General features: G+C 44.3%; 1 long non-coding RNA gene across 2 annotated transcripts in view; it reads right to left on the reverse strand.

The window, feature by feature from the left end:
- Window positions 1-2,222: 2,222 nt before the first annotated feature.
- The window catches only part of LOC135054993 (uncharacterized), an 84,032-nt gene continuing 74,229 nt past the window's right edge, over window positions 2,223-12,025 (reverse strand). For both annotated transcript variants that reach the window (XR_010243610.1, XR_010243609.1), the window contains one exon: window positions 2,223-4,385. This is a non-coding gene — a long non-coding RNA (uncharacterized LOC135054993). The remainder of the gene's footprint in view (window positions 4,386-12,025) is intronic.

Consider the following 12,025-nt stretch of genomic DNA (forward strand, 5'->3'; position numbering starts at 1 on the left):
GTGAAAAGTGGTCATGCTGTTGGCCTTGGCTTCGGCCAGGCGTGTGTCAGAATTGGCGGCTTTGTCATGTAAAAGCCCTTATCTGATTTTCCATATGGATAGGGCAGAATTGAGGACTCGTCCCCAATTTCTTCCTAAGGTGGTATCTGCTTTTCATTTGAACCAACCTATTGTGGTGCCTGCGGCTACTAAGGACTTGGAGGATTCCAAGTTGCTGACGTAGTCAGGGCCCTGAAAATATATGTTTCCAGGACGGCTAGAGTCAGAAAAACTGACTCGCTATTTATCCTGTATGCACCCAACAAGCTGGGTGCTCCTGCTTCAAAGCAGACTATTGCTCGCTGGATCTGTAGCACGATTCAACTTGCACATTCGGCGGCTGGACTGCCGCATCCTAAATCTGTAAAAGCCCATTCCACGAGGAAGGTGGGCTCTTCTTGGGCGGCTGCCCGAGGGGTCTCGGCTTTACAACTTTGCCGAGCTGCTACTTGGTCGGGTTCAAACACGTTTGCAAAATTCTACAAGTTTGATACCCTGGCTGAGGAGGACCTTGAGTTTGCTCATTCGGTGCTGCAGAGTCACCTGCACTCTCCCGCCCGTTTGGGAGCTTTGGTATAATCCCCATGGTCCTTACGGAGTTCCCAGCATCCACTAGGACGTCAGAGAAAATAAGAATTTACTCACCGGTAATTCTATTTCTCGTAGTCCGTAGTGGATGCTGGGCGCCCATCCCAAGTGCGGATTGTCTGCAATACTTGTATATAGTTATTGCCTAACTAAAGGGTTATTGTTTAGAGCCATCTGTTGAGAGGCTCAGTTATTTTTCATACTGTTAACTGGGTATAGTATCACGAGTTATACGGTGTGATTGGTGTGGCTGGTATGAGTCTTACCCGGGATTCCAAAATCCTTTCCTTATTGTGTCAGCTCTTCCGGGCACAGTATCCTAACTGAGGTCTGGAGTAGGGGCATAGAGGGAGGAGCCAGTGCACACCAGGTAGTCCTAAATCTTTCTTAGTTGTGCCCAGTCTCCTGCGGAGCCGCTATTCCTCATGGTCCTTACGGAGTTCCCAGCATCCACTACGGACTACGAGAAATAGAATTACCGATGAGTAAATTCTTATTTTTTGCACTGCAATACCGCAGCACTTTTATGTTATGGCTAAAGTGGGTGTAATGCGCCTGTCATTCCTAAAAAGTTTTTGTACTATACCATATATGTCCTCATAATTGGGAGGATCTCATTAAAGATGTAAAAGATGTGCACACACGTTTTACCACTTGAAAAAAACTTTTATTCTTTCTAAAATAAACAGTTTTGGAAAAGAAAAACTGGTGTTCTATTTATTGGTATATAAATATGGGATTACTGTATTCCTAACATGGAATTTAAATTAACTCCACCACAGCAATCAAACTCTCCATGCTACACAAATGCTTGTCAGCCATGAATCCAGCAATGCATTATGGGCACCACACCCAGTCCATTCATAGCTTGCCCTCCCCTTTGCATGACCTCATTATTGTGTGCCTGCAAACCGTCCCCTTAAAATGACGACCCTGCCTTCAAAACTGGAAGATCCAGCTTATGTCTTAAAGGGGCCAACCCGGGAATTTCCCGGGTCTGTGGTGTAGTGTGAAAGGGGGTCTGAAGAAAAACCCGGGTTTTTGCTGGAGAGAAAATCCCGGGACTTGAGCAGGGTAATTCCCGGGTCATGTGTCTGAAAGGGGTATTAGTATGGAGAGTCACATGAGGTACACCCAACGCTTCTCGTCTGTCTGACTTCATCAAGGGGTGAAATACTACTGAGCAGATCTCATATATATAGCAGATGTAATTAGGAGCCAGAGGTTATGACATCATATCCTGTTAAGACTACATAACTTTTTTTCATATATAAATATAGATATAAATGTATCTAGGCTACAGTAAAATGGGTAAATAACCCTATTTATTAGATTAGACCAAAAAAAAAAAGAACATTAAAAACCACAGAAATAACGAATTAAAGTTCTAAACCGTGACCAACGTCACTTCCGCCACACTTCCTGTGTCCTTAGCCTGGTAATGCGCATGCGCCGCCTGCCCCACTTCCGGTGGACGGGCGGTACGACTTTAGTGTGTGCTCTGACATGCCCCACTTCCGGACTTGTCTGTTCAATGTTTGTGCCCCCCGTCCGGTCGCGGCGGGACGCAGCATCATTCAATATATCACATAGCGTAATATTGTAAAGGTTTTATTACATACAAAGATATAAGTCTCTCACATAGACAAAAATATACAGTCATTTGAACAATTATTTGAACTTATTTGAACAATGCTGGAAACGGGTAGATGTTGTTCCTGATCCCTTGCACCCACTCCAAGGAAGGTCAGGACTTGTGGGCGAGCCACGAAACACAGCAGTCAGCTACAAATCAAGAGGACGTCTGATTTTGTTTCGTCCTGGCAGTACTTTATCAAAGGTTTCCAGTCCTCAAGTAGGTCTTGTATATAATCTAAGTTCATTTTATATGCCATATCTCCATGTGCCCCTTCTATGACATCACACTCCTCCACGTGATCCTAATGTGTTCTGACAGTACTCCTCTATTTGCCCCATATAATCCATATATGCCCAATTTACCTCTCTCGCTGGAGTTAATGCAGAGAGGTGGGACAGTAAACTATCCTCCACCAGCCATCATTGGATTACACTGACTTTTACCTGTACCCTCCCTGCGTTCAGAGGAAGTGATCACTTGACCCACCACCAGTGCAATGGCACAACCCTGCTTCTGCTCCTAACCGGGATCCAAATGCCATGCCATGTCTAGCACAAGAGCTGGGGGTTGCCAACCCCTATTGTGTGTATTAACTTTCACTGATCAATAATTATATAAACTTTTAACATAATCTTTACCAGGTTTTATTAAAATAGCAGTACAAGGCAGTGGAAATAAAGGTGAATAAACTGCTGTCCTGGAATGCATATGATCCTCCCAGATTATTGGAAGACTTCCCAGACTCCAGGGCGAGCTAAGCTTGCATACAGGTGTTCGCCATCCAGACAACTGAGTTGAAATGAGCTAGTTTGTCCTATTTGGTAAAAATAATAGAGGGAGCAGTTCCTCAATAAACTATCTCCTGTCACTGGCCTGCACTATTGTAAAAGTTCCTCTATTAACCATTTCCTGTCAAAGGCCTGCACTTCCTGGCTTATTTCTGTCAAAATATAAAATCAAGTAAAAGAATATATTACTTCAAGGTCTTTTTATGACTAAATTGAGAATTCACCTACATCAGAAGAGCGCAATGTATATAAAATAAGAAGGAAATGTGGTTTCCTTACATCTAACAATGGGGGTCATTCCGACCCGTTCGCACTCTGCGGTTCATCACAGTGGTGCGAGCGGTTTGGAACTGCGCATGCGCAGCCGTCACCGGGCAGCGACACCGCATACAAAGATAGTGGTCGCATCGGCGACTGCAAGAAGAATGACAGGAGGAAGGCATCCAGGGCGTCAACTCACTATTTTCCGGGCGTGGAGATCCGAACGCAGGCGCGTTCAGGCGTTTGGAGGGCGGATGTCGGACGTCAATTCCGGGACCTTCATCGCTGGATCCATCGCTCAGGGTAAGTAACTGCAGGGCTAGTCTTGTTTTACACAAAACTTTTTAGCATAGCAGGGCTGCACAAGCCCTGCTTTGCTAAAATACACTCCCCCATAGACGGCGTCTAGTTGATCGCACCAGCAGCAAAAAGTTGCTACGTGTGATCAACTCGGAATGACCCCCAATGTTATTTGGAATATAATAAACTTAAAAACTTAAAAAATATATATATTTTAAATAGTAACTGAAAAAGGTACTTTAATTTTAAACTACTGGACTATTTCTATCATTGATAATTTCATTATATTCTGATAAACATTTTTAGCCGCATGTAGACTAATGTACACAGACGTTAAGAATAGACTTCACAATTCACATCACAGACTTCTCACACGTTGTAAGCTTCTCTTCCACTCAGTCCTATCATAAAGCTGTGATATCTGGCTCCTCATGCGGAGCTGACTCCTCTACCTCATCTTCCTTATCGCCTGCTATGCTTCCCACCTCTTCTTCTTCTTCATCATCATCATCACGGTTCAGTCGGCTCTTAACATTCTGCACCATTTCCTGTGCCCTTCCCCACAGCTTCTGAGGATGGTAGCCTTCACCACCGTCAATGTGGATGAGTCGCTTCCATGCCAAAATGAGAGCAACACAGAGTACAACCAACAGCAATACAAGAAAGACAACCGTTAGTGTGCTTCCACTGCTCTCCTTTTTATTGGATGAGGCGAGTGAAACCTGCAGTATCAGTAGCAGGATAGACGAAGATCTCACAAATGGGGTCATCTGAGGAGAAAAAGACTGGATAAGTGCAATGATAGCCACCTACACAACTTTACTAAATTCAATACAGCTGGGAGTGAATGGGTTATTCAACCTTCAATACAAGTTGAATGAGAATTTAAAGTACTTTATTGAATAATATTATCGGGGAGTACCATAAAAAATGTGCCTGTTACCAAACCGTAAAGGTGCAGATATGTGATAGCTAATGAAATTTGACTGCATAAGGGAACCACAGCAAATCATGGTAGTCATATGGGTTAATATTGGAAGAGAACAGTTCCCTAAGTAAGTTAATTTAAATATAGCCTTTCAGAGTTGTGTTTCATGTCATACACCTTTCACACAGAGCCGAGAACCTGGGTTATTGCTGGGGCAGTCCGGCACTGTGTGAAAGGGTCGACCCGGATCTTAAATCCCAGGTCCGTGACCCAGGTCAGGACCAGGGTTATTGCCGCGTCCAGCCCATGTAGGCTGCAGTATGAAAGGCTCATTGATGACCTAGGTCATGTCTAAATAGGACCCGATTGCCTGTATCAGGAGCGCTTGAAGATGACATCATCTTCAAGTGCCCTGTGTGAGCTGCTAAACCCGGATCCCAGCAGTGGTGTGAAAGGGGTAAGTCTATCTGAAGCCCTGGCTCCGACCCATGTTCACTATCCTGAGTCAGACATGGGTCGGAGTCTGTCTGGGCTTCAGCGTGAAAGGGGTATTGGTGTCACATGGGTGCATCATGCACTCATGCATTATCCTCTGAGTACAGTATATGGAGTTCCTGTCAGACTATTGCTGATAAATGTGATGTGATCTCTGCATTTACACTGACTGCTACATGCAGGCCTAAAATATGTTAGAACACAATGCGCTTCTGTGACACTAGTTTGCGATTGAGAATTTACTTCCCATTATTGCCAGTTCTTAAGCTCATTTAGTAATCCAAGCATCAGGTTGTGCACCATCTGTCCTTTCATCCATTATATTGATGAGAATAGTTTTAGAAAGGTTTGGAAATCAGACTTTTTTCTGACACTGGGCCTCATGCAGAGTTAGGCGCAAATTGTCCATAATTGCAAATGTAAATTGCGTCCCATAAAAAAATGCATTTTGCTACTTCTGTGAATTTGACCAGAAACACAAGATGCAACCAACTCTGCTGCCAAGGTAGCTAAATGTATGTTATCTGGACACATTTTACATTTGCGATTATATGCAACTTGTGTCCAAGCAGAGAGCTGCACCTATCCCTCAGATCTGTGTGGTATTCTTTATGAAGTACAACCAGTTCTAGCGAGGGATGGCAAAAAGTGTAAGGAACCCTTGAACTATGTAATTAATACAGCAGAAACAAGGCCTGTGTGTGGTGTGTCTATACAGTATTTTATTAAAATGATTCTTATATTGCTTTTTTTTTTTTTGCTAACGTTTTCCCTATAGGTTCCTGGATAGCAAGGCATTCTGGTAATTGTTGTTCCTCAAGTGTCAGCATGCCCTGGCACCCATGCCAGTACAACAGCTCCAGCATACCCGAGCCTTTAAAGGTATCCTGGGAATTCTGGGACCTGTCATTTTCCAGTAAAAATTTATTTTTTACCTATCTAATGAAATTTAATTCAACACCTTCAGCCCATGGGTGTCTGGAATAAGCCTTGTGCTATTTCAAAAATGAATTACTTGTTTTACATGCCTGGTTTTATACTGTGACAGAGAAACCCCATTGCTGTGTACTGTAGTTTCCTTCTAAAATGACACCAGCCTAGTATTGAGAGTGGCTTTATGTCCCCCTGATTTTTGCGGATAGTAGCTCTAGTGCTGATACTGTTTTTATTTTCTAAGAAATTAATTTATATTTTTCATTACTAAAGCTAGATAAGTGCAGATGACCATATCAATGAGAGAGTCAATACTCTCCCTCCCATCAATGTTTCCACGCTGCAAGTCATAACACCTTAGTCTGCATGTGTACGGCAATTTAGTAGTTGGGGGGGGGGGGGGCATTTTGTAGTAAAAAATAAAAAAATAAAGCTGCAAAATAAGCTTATGTTCATTTCTGAACGAGCCCCAGTATTTTTATTACTATACTAGTAAACTTCTCAAAATCACATCTTCTCTTTTTGGGGCATATTTATCGCAATCGCACATCTCAGATTCACATTTTGCTGTTTAAATACATTGCAACAATGCATCAAATATCACATGGAGGGCCAGAGCTTGTGAGTAAGCTCTGTCCTTGTGAATCGCTCCCCTGCACTTCTTAGGGTATTTTTCGCAAAAAATACCCAGAGCCTGTGTCAGTGCATGTACGTTGCGAGTACCCCACTGGTAGACACACAAGGCTGGTCACAGGTGCCAGCTCCTTGTTCTGTTCTGCATGTCAGAGCACAGCAGTAGTAGGGAACTAGAGGGAAGCCCTAATAACGCCATCTAAAGATGGCATTATTATTATGAGGCTCCCTTTGCTGTTTTTTTTTTTACAAATTAATTTTAGTAAATGTAGGCATATCACATTTCCCATTACAAATGTTGGAAATGCAATCTGCTTACTAAGAAAAATGCAAATTTAAGGGCTTGGAGGAGAATTTGGGGAATTCTCCATTTGCCCTTTCAAATATTTCTGTGAAACTAAAATTCTGTGAAAAGGGTGTCAAAACAATTATATTAACAAATATGCCCATTAGTTGTTTTTTTTTTACATTTTTTTACTAGGCCTGAATACAGTAGTCCAGTACTACTTTCAGTGACGTGCGGTGGGGTGAGGCAGGTGAGGCAGAGCCTTTCCTGTCATACTAACATTTGTGCCAGAGTTTTGACTGTATAAAGTATGAAAACTACAAAGAATATGTTAGAAATACCTTCTTTGCATTATTCTAATCATTTTTATAGCCAAAACTCTGGAGTAAAAAGTCTATGGCAGGTGAGGAACATCTCTGATCAAAACTCACCAAATTTCCCGGAGTTTATACTGCTGTACCTGTGTATAATGCCCAGATGTACGCTTTGGCTCATATATTGCATGTAAATCTGGCTCTGGTGCTAGCCAGTGCCTCCTGAGCTATTTTGCTCACCGCACGTCCCAACTACAGTACTTTACATGGCCTGACTACAGTAGTACTCTGAAGCTAGGCCAATGTTGCAACCCGCAATAAACCACGACGACCATTATATAGTGTGTACACACAATACATCGTTTGATGTGCTGCTCATCAGTTGGGACAATGCGACATATCATGTGGTGTAATAATTAATAATGCAACAATATATTTTGTTATTGTACGGCGGATTGTGCAGTGTGTATGCAGGCATGATATATCGATGTATTGTATTTTCCCATCAGAAGGTCGACAGATAATTTCAGTGCGTACCCAGGTTTAGACAATGGGCAGTATCGGCCCAAGTCCTTGTAGCCTTAGACCATGCCTATTGTAAATGGTAATTCCATGTGCAATCCATTTTATCCAAGGTCAGTCTCTCCCCCCAAAATAGTCTCTACCAGAGGTCATGCCCTCCTATATTGATTCCCCTAAATTTTACTCTCCAAGCTCATAACACTCCAAAGTTAATTTAAACCAAACCAAAGGCTGATATTATTCTCTTGCTCACCACACAATTGATCCGTCCCCAAATAGTGACACCTTATTGACACCCTATTTAATTCTCACCCATATCGTACGACCTTGATCATGTCTTGTTAGCAAGACTAAGTGCACCTCACTACGGTTTGTGATAGTACTAAAACAAAAAAGTGCAATTAATTTTTATTTAATTTAGACCCTGATGAATGGCCATATGTTTCTACTCCATCCAATACCACAATGAGTCCTGAGTCTCAGAGCAATGCATGATAGATAAAAAGAGATCCAGAAGTTTGAGACGTAGAGACCGAAGCATGACAGGCCACATTAAGGAACTTTTTAAAGGACCCTGAGAATAGGAAATGATTACTTCAGGTACATCTGGAAAGGAGGCTGGTTTGCTTTTGAAGACTAATACCCCTTTTCCACTGACTGAAAAATCCTGGGTTATCATACATGAGAATACATGAAACCTGGGATTTTTGTCAGTGGAAACGGCTCCACGCGGGTCCAGTCACCGGGAATCCAACCCGGGTACATAGCAGGGTTTTACATAGGAGGGTCCTGGGTGAGCTGCAGTGGAGCAGGTTACCCGGGTCTTCTGACCCAGGACCTGTTTCCAGCACAGTGAGAGCTGCATTCCAGCGCTTGGAGATGATGTCATCTCTAAGCTCCGTCACCTGCACCTATGTGCAGAGTGAACGGCGCCAATCCAGCGCAGTGACCCGGTAAGAAGTCGGGTTGCATCCAGGTTGGATCCATGTACAAAATCCTGGGTGCAACCCAGCATTTTGATCTGAAAGCGGTATAACCCCCATTTCAGAGTAACAGAAATAACCCAGGTTATTGCATGTGAATGTGCAGCATCCCAGGATTTTGCTCAGTCTGAAAAGGACCAGGAAAAAATAGGATTTTAATTACCTACCAGTAAATCCTTTTCTCGTAGTCCGTAGAGGATACTGGGGTCCACATTAGTACCATGAGGTATAGACGGGTCCACTAGGAGCCATGGGCACTTTAAGAAATTGATAGTGTGGGCTGGCTCCTCCCTCTATACACCTCCTACCAGACTCAGTCTAGGAAACTGTGCCCGAGGAGACGGACATACTTTGAGAGAAGGATATAAAAGGATAGTGGTGAGATTTTGAACCAGCACACACAAACTAGAGGAAAGCCAAGCTAACCAAATTTAAAACCAGGAACAGCAACCACTGAACCAATACTTAACCAAGTAACAGTGCAGGAAGAACTGAAACACCGGGCGGGCGCCCAGTATCCTCTACGGACTACGATAAAGGGAGTTATGTCCTAAAGGATACTGGGGTCCATAGTACCACGGGGATGTACCAAAGCTCCCAAACTGGGTGGGAGAGTGCTGAGGTTCCTGCAGAACTGACTGACCAAACTGAAGGTCCTCAGAGGCCAAAGTATCGAACTTGTAGAACTTAGCAAGAGTGTTCGAACCTGACCACGTAGCTGCTCGGCAGAGCTGTAAAGCCGAGACACCCCGGGCTGCTGCCCAGGATGAACCCGCCGACCTAGTAGAGTGCGCCTGTACAGATTTTGGACACAGCAAACCTGCCGTTGAATAAGCATGCTGGATAGTAAACCTGATCATAGAGAACAAACAGCGAGTCAGATTGTCTGTGACGAGCTGTCCGCTTCACATAGATCTTCAAAGCCCACCTTGTCGGTTTATGTACGTTACTACCGTCACATTGTCCGACTGCACCTGAATGGCTTGATCTTGAAGAAGATGCAATGCCTGTAGCAGGGCATTGTATATGGCCCTTAGTTCCAGAATGTTGATTGGAAGGATGGCTTCCTGACTTGACCATTTTCCTTGGTACTGTTCCCCCTGGGTGACCGCACCCCAACCTCTGAGGCTTGCATCTGTGGTTAGCAGAGTACAATTTTGAATCCTGAACCTTCGGCCCTCGGTCAGGTGAGAAGTCTGAAGCCATCACAGAAGAGAAATCCTGGCTTTTGGCGACATACGGATCCTCTGGTGCATGTGAAGATGCGATCCGGACCATTTGTCCAACAGATCCAGCTGGAAGGGCCTTGCGTGAAACCTTCCATACTGCAGCGCCTCGTAAGCAGCTACCATCTTTCCCAGAAGGCGAATGCATAGATGCACCGATGTCCGGGTTTGTCTTAGAACATTCCGCACCATCATCTGGATCGCCAATGCCTTTTCCAATGGAAGGAATACCTTCTGTGCCTCCGTATCCAGTATCATCCCCAGGAACAGAAGCCTCCGTGTTGGTTCCAGATGAGATTTTGGTATGTTCAGAATCCACCCGTGATCCTGGAGTAGTCGGGTTGAGAGGGCAATGTTGACTAACAACCTCTCCCTAGATGGTGCTTTTATCAGCAGATCGTCCAGGTACGGTATTATGTTCACTGCCTGTTTGCGGAGGAGAAACATCATTTCTGCCATTACCTTGGTGAATACCCTCAGTGCCATAGAGAGGCCAAATGGCAGGGCCTGGAACTGGTAGTGACAGTCCTGTAAGACAAACCTTAGATAAGCCTGATGAGGCGGCCAAATCGGAATACGAAGGTACGCATCCTTGATATCCAGAGACACCAAGAATTCCCCTTCTTCCAGACTCGACATCACCACTCTCAGAGACTCCATCTTGAACTTGAACACCCGTAAGTACGGGTTCAACGACTTGAGATTTAAAATGGGCCTTACCGAACCATCCGGTTTCGGAACTACAAACAGGTTGGAATAATAATCCTGGTTTTGCAGCTGAAGTGGAAATGGAACAATGACCTGAGTCTGTACCAGTTTTTGAATTGCTTCCTGTAAAGTCATACTTGCTTCTTGAGAAGCTGGTAAGCCTGATCTGAAGAATCTGTGAGGTGGGAGTTCCTGAAACTCCAGTCTGTAGCCCTGGGCTATAAGATCTTTGACCCAGGGATCCTGGCATGACGTTGCCCATATGTGACTGAAGAATCTCAAACAGGCTCCCACCTGCCTTTCTTCCAGGCAGTATGGACCACCATCATGCTGAAGGCTTAGAGGAAGCAGAACCGGGGTTGCTGGTATTCTGGGTTTACCTCTATTGCCTTTGAAGGCCGTAGAAGAACCTTTGGTTTTGTGTTTAAACTTCGCTGTCTGAAAGGACTGCAGAGTTGGAGCAGTGTAGGATTTTCTATCTGGGGGAGCTGCGGAAGGAAGGTATGTAGACTTGACCGCCGTAGCCTTGGATATCCACGTATCCAGTTCATCTCCAAAAAGGGCTTCACTTGTGAAAGGTAGGCTTTCCACGCCTTTCCTGGAATCTGCGTCCGCAGTCCACTGTAGTAGCCACAAGCCCCTCCGTGCTGACACTGCCATGGCAGTGGTGCATGCATTGAGTAAACCAATTTCTTTTATGGCCTCCACCATAAAGTTAGCAGAATCCTGTATATATTGTAGGAGTAAAATGATCTCCCCCCTGGATAAAGAATCTAACCCCTCAACTAGATTACCTGACTATTTTGCAATAGTCCTAGAGATCCACGCACAAGCTATAGTGGGTCTCTGGGCCACCCCAGCAGCTGTGTACAGAGATATGAGAGTGGTCTCAAGCTTGCGGTCTGCAGCATCCTTCAAGGAAGCTGCCCCAGGAACAGGAAAAACTACCTTAAGAAAAAGACTAGAAACATATGTGTCAACTATCGGTGGGTTTTCCCATTTTTTCCTATCATCCTGAGGAAATGGGAAGGATGTGAGTAACCGTTTTGGGACCTGAAACTTCTTGTCAGGATTTACCCAAGTTGCTTCAAATAGGGAATTTATTTCCTTATATGCAGGGAAAGTAGCGGAGGATTTATTTTTCACATTAAAATAAGATTCCTCCTCGTCCTCTGATACCTTATCAGGGATTTGCAGGACCTCTCTAATATCTTCAATCAGGGCCTGTATACCCTGTGACAAAGCTGCATCCCCCCCTCCCGAGTCCACCTCACCCTCCTCTGGGTCTGATACATCATCATCATCATCGGTATCAGCCTGCAGGATTTGGTCCAGAGTACGCTTCTGTGGACAAATGGTAGGGGTCTGAGACGCTGGAATGA

Source organism: Pseudophryne corroboree, chromosome 3 (assembly GCF_028390025.1).
Source record: "Pseudophryne corroboree isolate aPseCor3 chromosome 3, aPseCor3.hap2, whole genome shotgun sequence".
NCBI classification, from domain to species: Eukaryota; Metazoa; Chordata; class Amphibia; order Anura; family Myobatrachidae; genus Pseudophryne; species Pseudophryne corroboree.